Source organism: Somniosus microcephalus, chromosome 20 (assembly GCF_052327205.1).
Source record: "Somniosus microcephalus isolate GS21.2 chromosome 20, FLI_Smic_1.0, whole genome shotgun sequence".
Lineage (NCBI taxonomy): Eukaryota > Metazoa > Chordata > Chondrichthyes > Squaliformes > Somniosidae > Somniosus > Somniosus microcephalus.
Genome location: NC_141006.1, coordinates 70,543,150 through 70,552,803, shown reverse-complemented (window position 1 = coordinate 70,552,803; position 9,654 = coordinate 70,543,150). Strand labels below are relative to the sequence as shown.

General features: G+C 41.6%; 1 protein-coding gene across 1 annotated transcript in view; it reads left to right on the top strand.

Moving 5' to 3' along the window:
- The first annotated feature begins 453 nt into the window (after window positions 1–453).
- The window catches only part of LOC147103395 (proto-oncogene tyrosine-protein kinase LCK-like), a 183,434-nt gene continuing 174,233 nt past the window's right edge, over window positions 454–9,654 (top strand). Inside the window, exon 1 of the mRNA XM_085962951.1 lies at window positions 454–757. The gene's annotated coding sequence lies outside the window, so the exon portion shown is untranslated. The remainder of the gene's footprint in view (window positions 758–9,654) is intronic.

The following is a 9,654-nucleotide window of genomic DNA, read 5'->3' as shown; positions in this document are numbered from 1 at the left end:
ATGTTAGCGTTGGGGAAAAGGAACATTTTCCATTCCAAGCACCCAGTGCCGGCACTGAGCTCAAATGGGTGCACAACGAAAGGTTCCCCATGACTGCTGAGACAGTGTGCTTTGGTCCCAGCCGTAGAAGAGCACCCTTGCTGCACTTTTCTATTTACCACACCATTTTGTGGCCTTTTTGAGTTGGATTCCCAAATTTTCAAGGCAGTTTTATGCCGTGGGTTGGTGCCCCCTAGGAACTGGTTTAAGATTGTTCCACCTCATTTTACACGGTTATTTCTTCTTATACAATGATATAGCTGTTCCACTTAAATGTAAGTTATCACCTTTTTTGGGTGCGTATTGTACCTATTGTATGAAGTAGGTTTCCACGGCACTTTATTCTGCTATTGAAACAACTGCACCTGCAGTGAGGAAGCCCAGAGATTGGTCTCAACAGCCACCTCTATCTTTCTGGTATTGTTCATTTCTACAGGAAGTGGTTGATTGCCACTTGCTAGCAGAGCAGATGAGCCAATTTGTCCGAGAAGACAAAGCAGCTCTCTCTCTCTCTCTCTGAGGTAAACGCTACGTTTGATCAAAAAGTGTCGAGCGATGAAACAGCAGCAACGTGTGTTCATTGAGATTGTGCTTGTATGATTTCATATCGCCTCAAAACCTGAGTTAAACCATTTGGACAAAGGCAATACCAACATTTTCGCCACCTTTTGCCAGTAATACCATGTAGAGGAGATATAGTTCACAAGCAAAAAGAAAGGTAAGTTGAAAGTTCTTGAGGAGCTTATGCTGTATCTTATACATAGCTCATTCTCTACAGCTCTGTAGCAACCAATGTCATCTTCAATATTATGTGAAAGTGCACTTTTCTCTTTGTTCGTGAAATAGTATGAATAGAGCTAGGATTTCTAATCAGAAGTAAACTTGTATCTGATTTTCCCTGGGGTCGAGAACAATTGAACCACTGTGTGTTCACGTCCCACTCCAGAGACTTGAGCACAAAAATCTAGGCTGACACTCCAGTGCAGTGCTGAGGGAGTGCTGCACTGTCTGAGGTGCCGTCTTTTGGATAAGACGTTAAACCGTGGCCCCGTCTGCTCCCTCAGGTGGACGTAAAAGATCCCATGGCACTATTTTGAAGAAGAGCAGGGGGAGTTATCCCCGGTGTCCCGGCCAATATTTATCCCTCAATCAACATCACTAAAAACAGATTATCTGGTCATTATCACATTGCTGTTTGTGGGAGCTTGCTGTGCACAAATTGGCTGCCGTGTTGCCTACATTACAACAGTGTTTCATTGGCTGTCTAGTGCTTTGGGGCACCCTGAGGTTGTGTAGGGCGCTATATAAATGCAAGTCTTACTTTGGATGGAATTAACTAACTGTGTTTCGCAACGAAACTGGAACTTAGCCGTTTGAATAGTGACCCTCCCATAGTTTCTACTCTGTTTAGTGTCCAGTGTGTCAGAAGATGATACACTGCATGATTCAAACTCCTGCAACCTGCCAGCTGAATGTATCTACGGGTCCTGAACTGTGCAGCGCTTCACTGCGCCATGTTATAAAATGTGCTCCAGTGGACTATACGCGCGGGGAGAGCATTAAAAGCCAAAATGTCCTTTATCCATGGAATCCTGTTCTGTTAAGATTATAACCATACCTCGCAACTGTCCCGCTGTTAATTGGGATGTCCAACCATTAAACAGCAGCAGTGTGCAAGACTCTGGCCAGAAAAATCTAACGATTTGCTGATTATGCAACAAATGCTGAGAAGAATGCTATCCGTTCAATAGGTTGTGAGGTGTATTTATAACAATGGTTAATATTCTGTTTAGGGTACAGTTTTACTGTCTGTATCAGATATAATATTCTCTTTCGGCTGGGCATTGCAAATACCATTTTAAACTCTTTGAGTCGTCATATATACTAACATGTTTCTGGATAATTATAATGCATGATGAAAAATGTGGCTGCACAGTCAGGGGTGGATTGTAACACATTAACAGACCATATTATAATCATAGATGTGTCCACACTGATTATTAACATTACATTTCCTTTAATATAAGTTAGGGGGAAAGATATGAAATGAAAATACATTGATATTTCAAAGACTGGAAAAGACTTCTAGTCCTTCAAAATATTAATGATAGCCATGATGATGTAATTTATGCATTCACAAGGCCGATGTTATCCCCAGGGACACCAGTAGTGGTAAAATGGCACATAATCTAAAGAATGTAATGTAGAAAATGAATGAATGTAACTTTTTTTTAATCAATACTGAGAATAATAATCTGTTCTACATGGTTGGTCATGAGTATTCGTATTACAGGAGCACTCGTTTGTTGGGAGGTGTATTCCAGATTAAGCTTTCGGATGCTAGTTTCCTTGTGCTTCAGTGCAAAATTCACACTATTCCCGAGCAGTTGTGCATAACATAGGACTGAATATATTTGACTCAACTGATCTAGGAACAAAATAAAATGTGTAGTCCTGATCCAAGAAATGAATGACGGCAACTTATTCTCTTTAAAGCTGAGGGCCATAACAATATTGTGAAGTTTGCCCCATTACTTCATTTAAATTTGCAAAGGCTTTACACACTGTACCTGTTGGAGAGTCCATTGAACGTACCACACCCTGGATTCACTAGCCTCACCTGGACCTGGTCTATTCCGGGTTAGGTACGGTCACCTGAGTCAGTCTGGTCCAATTCTAAAACTGATTTTAATTTGGATTCACTGCACAGTGACCCTCCTCAATACTTTGACTCCCTACCCATTGTACTTCTCTTCATTCAGCACAGATTTTAGTGTGGACTTCTCTTGTTGCATTGAGTATGTGACAATTCACGTGCACCTTCTATTACAATGAAACCCACTTACAACAAACACACTTGCTGTGATTAAATGGTTTTAGAAGGGGAATCAGAATCCCAAACTGGAAGTGCATTGGGACATCTTAAACTCCCACTGTTAAGAGGAATTTTATTAGGAAAGGGTTTTACTGTGTATTATCTCAACCACAACTTTCATTTATAAAGTGCCTTTAATGTAGGAAAACACCCCAAGGCGCTTCACAGGAGTGTAATAAGATCAAATCTGACACCGAGCCAAAGAAGGAAATATTAGGACAGGTGACTAAAAGCTTGGTCAAAGCGGTAAGTTTTAAGGAAGGCCTTAAAGGAGGAGAGAGAGGTGGAGGCAAAGTTATAAGGTGGGAATTTCAGAGCTTGGGGCCTAGACAGCTGAAGGTACAGCTGGCAATGGTGGGGCGAAGGGACCGAGGCATGCACAAGAGTCCAGAGTTGGAGGAACACTGAGGTCTTGGAGGGCTATAGGGCTCTAGGAGATTAGAGAGATAGGGAGGGGTGAGACCGCGGAAGGGTTTGAACTCAAGGATGAGAATTTTAAAACTGAGGCATTGATGAACCAGGAGCCAATGTAGGTCAGCGAGGACAGGGGTGATGGATGAGCAGGACATGGTGTGGGTAAGGACACGGGGCAGCAGAGTTTTGGATGAGCTGAAGTTTATGGAGGGTGAAAGATGGGAGGTCGGCCAGGAGTGCGCTGGAATCGTCGAGTCTGGAGGGAACAAAAGGTTGGATGAGGGTTTCAGCAGCAGATAAGGGTGAGGCAGTGGTCGAGACAGCAAAGTAATTTCTACATAATTCTGTTGAATGTTCTAAACTAAAATCAGAAAACTCGACTGAGCCATAGAATAATCACCATTGTTCAGCTCTTTATTAAACTATGTCACAGTAATCATGATATGGTTTTAATTTTGATACAGATCTCAAGATTAGTTTGGCCCAAATTATATTAGCGAGATGTCATGGCGGCTGTAATATGTAATTTAACCTTTTCAGCACTGAATAGCAGAAGAGAATCTTACAAATGTAATTTTACTGTTTACATAGCAAAATATGAAGTAACGCTTCATAACTTAATATGAATATGTATTATTTCTGAGATATTAATTTTGCACTTTCATTTAAATAGTTAACTTTTTTTACTGACGTGCTTTCAGCCCATTTTATAAATTTAAAATTGTTTATCGTTCAAATTGCCCGTCAATGTAGTAATAATTTCAATAAAATGTTAATAATTTCAAATAGCACATTATATGCAATTAATCATTGCAGGATTTGAAAAGAGAAATGTTTTAACCACAAAAGCACCAATTTTTGAGGTCGCCTTCAGTTGGAGGTGCAAGTCCTGAACGTCAGCCTTGCTGATGTTTGCAGTTGAGTGAATGATAGACCTTAACTGCAGTTATCCAACATTGTTCGGATTTCTTGGTAAACTGGAAGCGCTTGCTCTCCAGCCAAAAAATATTAACCTGTAACTATCGCACACTATCACACGCATGTCACACAAATTGCAGAATGTCGGCACCGGCTTTTCAAACGCACTGATTCGGACTTTGGCTTGGTGGGTTGAGGTCAGCTTAGGCCAGCCTGAGGCTGATTTGTTTTACGCAGGTTCTCGCTTGTTCAGCAGAGTAAGAGCAAATGGATTCTGAGACGGGCCTGCGGAAAGGCCCATGCAAAGGCCACTGAAGTTAGAAAAGACACACTGCAACTTTGTACTTTTTCTACCATCAGCCCCAAAGTATCTTCATCAACTCCCAACACGCTCTCAGGCCATCTTCGCAACATGATTAGCGAATCCTACTTTTTCAAACTCTAGCCAAGATTGTGAAGAAAGTTGATGAAAACCTTTATGCTGAGGGTTTAAAAAACAAAAAAATGACAACTCTTTCGCGCTCATTAAATAGGATGACAAAATGTCTAACTTCAGTGCTGTGTACATATTCGAATGTTCCATTCAATACTTAAGTGAGAGTGAAAACATCCTGAAACCCATATAATCTTCAGTACATCAAGAAAGAAAGAAAGACTTGCATTTCTATAGCGCCTTTCATGACCACTGGACGTCCCAAAGCGCTTTACAGCCAATGAAGTACTAATAAATAAACTTAGTGTCGGCATATAATAATGTATATTCACTCTGATTGTTACAGCACAGTGGAAGGGCTAAGAGGGCACACACAGAGTAGTGTATTTCATGCTATGGGTTTTTATTTTAAAATTGAATATTTTGTTTGCTTCACTATATTCTGCATTTGGTAGGAGTTTATTAGCAACAAGTACCAAACACAAAAACAGTAAAGGGCGATGCAGAAATGTTGCGCTGAGGGAAGCCAACACTTGGAACACTAAAAGGATTTACAGCTTTCAAGAGGTGGACATCGTTTCCTTTTCTGTTACAGCCGTAGCGAAGGTTTGCTGCTGACCAATATGGGGTGGGATTTTTCCCCCAATTACCCCGAATAAGAGGGAAATTTCTGTCCCCCGTAATCCTTGTGTTAGTTAGAAAAATGCTCAGAACCATTGTGGGACATTCTGAACTCACAGCGCACTTCAGATAAACTTAAAATGAAATGTAATCTTTTTAAACACCGCACTGCTACTGCAGGTGCTGCACTCTTTTGATGTTTCAGGGTTTCTTTACATTTATCAGGGCTTTTCTAATGAATTCCACATTACAAAAAATGGATTCGTTTGGAAAAAAATAATGTTTTATTTGCATTTGCACAACGGTTTCGAAAGCTCTGGGTAGCTCTGTAAACTAGGTAGACTCGATCGGATCTGGACATGCACATAAGAATGTAAGAAATAAGAGCAGGAGTAGGCCATACGGCCCCTCAAGCCTGCTCCGCCATTCAATAAGGTCATGGCTGATCATCGACCTCAACTCCACTTTCCCGCCCCATCTCCATATCCCTTGAATCCCCTAGAGTCAAAAAAATCTATCGCCCTCAACCTTGAATATACTCAAAGGCTCAGCATTCACAGCCCTCTGGGGCAGAGAATCCCAAAGATTCACAACCCTAAACTGACTGGATGGAGTGTAATTTTACTGCACAACACTGATCGCCAAGTTATCAAAACAACTTCAATGTGGCCGCAGTCTAGTTCCAGAACACACGTGCTTTAAAATGGGTATTTAAACTGAGAGGATTTCCCCAGTGGATGTTTAAACTAGAACTTTTGCAAAAACTCTACTTAAAATGAGTAACAATTTCCCAAAATGACCTCTTGACATATTTTAAGCACCCAAGGTGACCTAACGTGACATTTTTGCTCTGTAAACTTTTTAACTTGTCTAATTTCTTTGGAGTGGGAGATTAGCGCAGAACGCATTACTTTCCTTGCCTTGAACTGTCATCCACTGTTCCTTCTGTACTATTTATTATTTTGGAGTGTTACACTTTCGTTTTAACTTTCTTTTTAATCACAATTAACGTTGCATATTGAATTCTTTACAAATGAGCCAGATTTAACACAAGGGCAGGTTGATAGTTTACGTGTAGAATTTCAGCCATCAACTTTTTGTCCCAACTTGTCCCAACTTGGGCAGCAAGGAACTGTTTTGATGAGAAGCGCAGAGATACCAGGGTTTGTGAGTTGCCTCCAATTGTCCCTGAGACAGACTGAATCTGCAGCTTGTTCCCTGGAAGCTGGGCTAAACAGAAACTATCTTGGCTCAAATCTTCCGTTCTATTGTTGCAAAAATAGAAAATCCGATCTTATCCGTATTGTGGAAGACTGGGAGTTGTCCCGATTCTGCTGAACTTTGCAATTTGAGATAAGCCTGGAATTTGTGTCTAAATGTAACCTGATGACTACTGAAACCACGCACCATTGATTGGGACTGAAAAACAGTTTAACTGGGACTGTCTCTATGAAAGAGTTTGTTTCATAAGCTCTGTTTCAATTCTTTATAAGCTCACAGCACCAGTATAGATTGCACCAAACACAACATGGTGCCAATTGTACAAATGATGTGCAACTCCTCTTCTTCCCCAAAAACGTGTTTATAAAGGTGGTTCCTGCTTCAGTTTAGCGAGATTTTAAACCCGATCTTCTCCATTAACAACAATCTATCAGCGGTTTTAATAAGTGGACAAAGCAGGTGACGATCTGCAAGCTGTACCTTTCTATAAAGTGACGCCGCGGAGGTGCATACCTGAAGTGCTAACAATTGCCCCAAATATAGTCATCTGCTCACTGGATTTAACAGTCTTGTAGCACGGGACCAAACTCTCTTTGAAATGGTGGATAGTTCACAGACCAGAGACTTACAACTAAGCAACTCATTTTTAGTTGCAAATAAATAGTGATATAAAATGCAATAATTAGCAAATACTAAGTGGAATCCAGTTATGATTAAATTAGATGATCCCTCAAACGTTGACTCTATTTTTCTCTCCACGGATGTTGCCTGGCCTGCTGAGTTTTTCCAGCATTTCCTGCTTTTATTTCAAATCTAAATGGAGTTCGGCAAACCGAGTCAGATTAAGAATCCTTGGGGCCCTGGGCACCAAGAAAGTTCAGGTCCTCTCCGCACCCCCAATCCATTCAAACTAACACGTAGCAAAGTGAATGAAGAAATGGGCCTGTAAAATGTTTACACGCTGCATTAACAATAGCATAGCACAATATGCTATGCTTTGCTGAAACTGGTGGGGCACCATCTCTGGCTGAGATCCCTGGTACAGGTCCCGTACTCCCCAAAAAAGAAAGGCTGACACTTGCGTTTAAATACCACCGGACGTCCCAAAGTGCTTTACTTTTTTTTGAAGTGTAGTCACTGGTTCAGGAGAGTGGCCACTTTTAGTATGTAAATCAGGATCCTACAACATACGTAGGACCCCGATTACAATTTTGAGTTACAAATCCTTACAAAATCCCAGTTGGTTATTGACCATTGTCTGTCCCTCTTATTCAAGCCTTGTTACAAAGAAAGACTTGCATTTCTATAGCACCTTTCATGACCTCAGGACATCTCAAAGCACTTTGCAGCCAATGAAGTACTTTTTTTTTTGAAGAGCAGTCACTGTTGTAATGTAGGAAACGCGGCAGCCAATTTGCGCACAGCAAGCTCCCACAAACAGCAATGTGATAATGACCAGATCATCTGTTTTCGTGATGGTGATTGAGGGATAAATATTGGCCCAGGACACCGGGGAAAACTTTCCTGCTCAGTAGTGCCATGGGATCTTTTACATCCACCTGAGAGGGCAGACGGGGCCTCAGTTTAACGTCTCATCTGAATGACGGCACCTCCAACAGTGCAGCACTCCCTCAGTACTGCACTGGAGTGTCAGCCTAGATTGTTGTGCTCAAGTCTCTGGAGTGGGACTATGAACCCATGACCTTCTGACTCCGAGGCAAGGTTGCTACCCACTGAGCCACGACTGACACAAGGCCTCTGTTGGCAAACAAGGTTTGATCCCTATTTCCACATGGCCACTATAGGCGATCATTACAAGTGAATTCGACTACATATAAATACAGAGAAAGTCCTTAATGGGTTAATTACAGTTGGCAAATTAGTAAGAACTAATCGAATTCAAAATTCTTTCTTAAATGAACAAAAGTATTGTTAAAGAACAGCAAATTTACCCTTTTCGCTTCCCTGCTGCTCAAATCTTCAAACTATCAGACAGGGCTAGTTTTGCGAAGAACTCCTTTGGTTCAAACATCTATTTTCAACTTTTCAATCCACCTACTTTTAACCCTTAGCTGTCAATACCAGAACAATGTTCCCTGTGATTTTTTTTTGGGGGGGGCCCTCGAATGGACTGCGCGGGCCATTCAAAATTTTGTGCATAAGCGGTTTTTCCCAATTTAAAAGCCGGCTCACTGGGAGCATTGTGCACTGGGAACACTGACCAAGGCCCAAGTTTATATTTTGAGGTAGAGTTTCCCAGACACGATACTTCATCAATGTTTCCATTTAACGAAAACAAACAGATTTTATAAACACAATGGTGAATATTCATAATAAAAAGAGAAAATGCTGGAAATACTCAGCAGGTCAGGCAGCATCTGTGGCGAGAGAAACAGAGTTAACGTTTCAGGTCGATGACCCTTCGTCAGAACTGGAAAAAGCTGGAGATGGAACAGGTTTTTAAGCAAGTGTAGGGGCAGGGAAAGGGGGGAGGGGAGGAAAGAACAAAAGGGAAGGTCTGTGATAGGATGGAAGGCTGGAGAGATTAAGAGACAAATTTGGAGGATGGGACCGAGTGCAACATATCCAAGTTTGCCGATGATACAAAGATGGGAGGGAAAGCAGTGAGTGAGGCGGACATAAAAAACCTGCAAAAGGACATAGACAGGCTAAGTGAGTGGGCAGAGATTTGGCAGATGAAATATAATATTGGAAAGTGTGAGGTTGTGCATTTTGGCAGAAAAAATCAAAGAGCAAGTTATTATCTAAATGGAGAGAAACTGCAAAGTGCTACAGTACAAAGGGATCTGGGGGTCCTGGTGCATGAAACACAAAAAGTTAGTATGCAGGTGCAGCAGGTGATCAGGAAGGCCAATGGAATCTTGGCTTTTATTGCAAGGGGGATGGAGTATAAAAACAGGGAAGTCTTGCTGCAGTTATACAAGGTATTGGTGAGGCCACACCTGGAATACTGCATGCAGTTTTGGTTTCCATATTTAAGAAAAGATATACTTGCTCTCGAGGCGGTTCAGAGAAGGTTCACTCGGTTGATTCCGGAGATGAGGGGGTTGACGTATGAGGAAAGGTTGAGTAGGTTGGGCCTCTACTCATTGGAGTTCAGAAGAATGAGAGG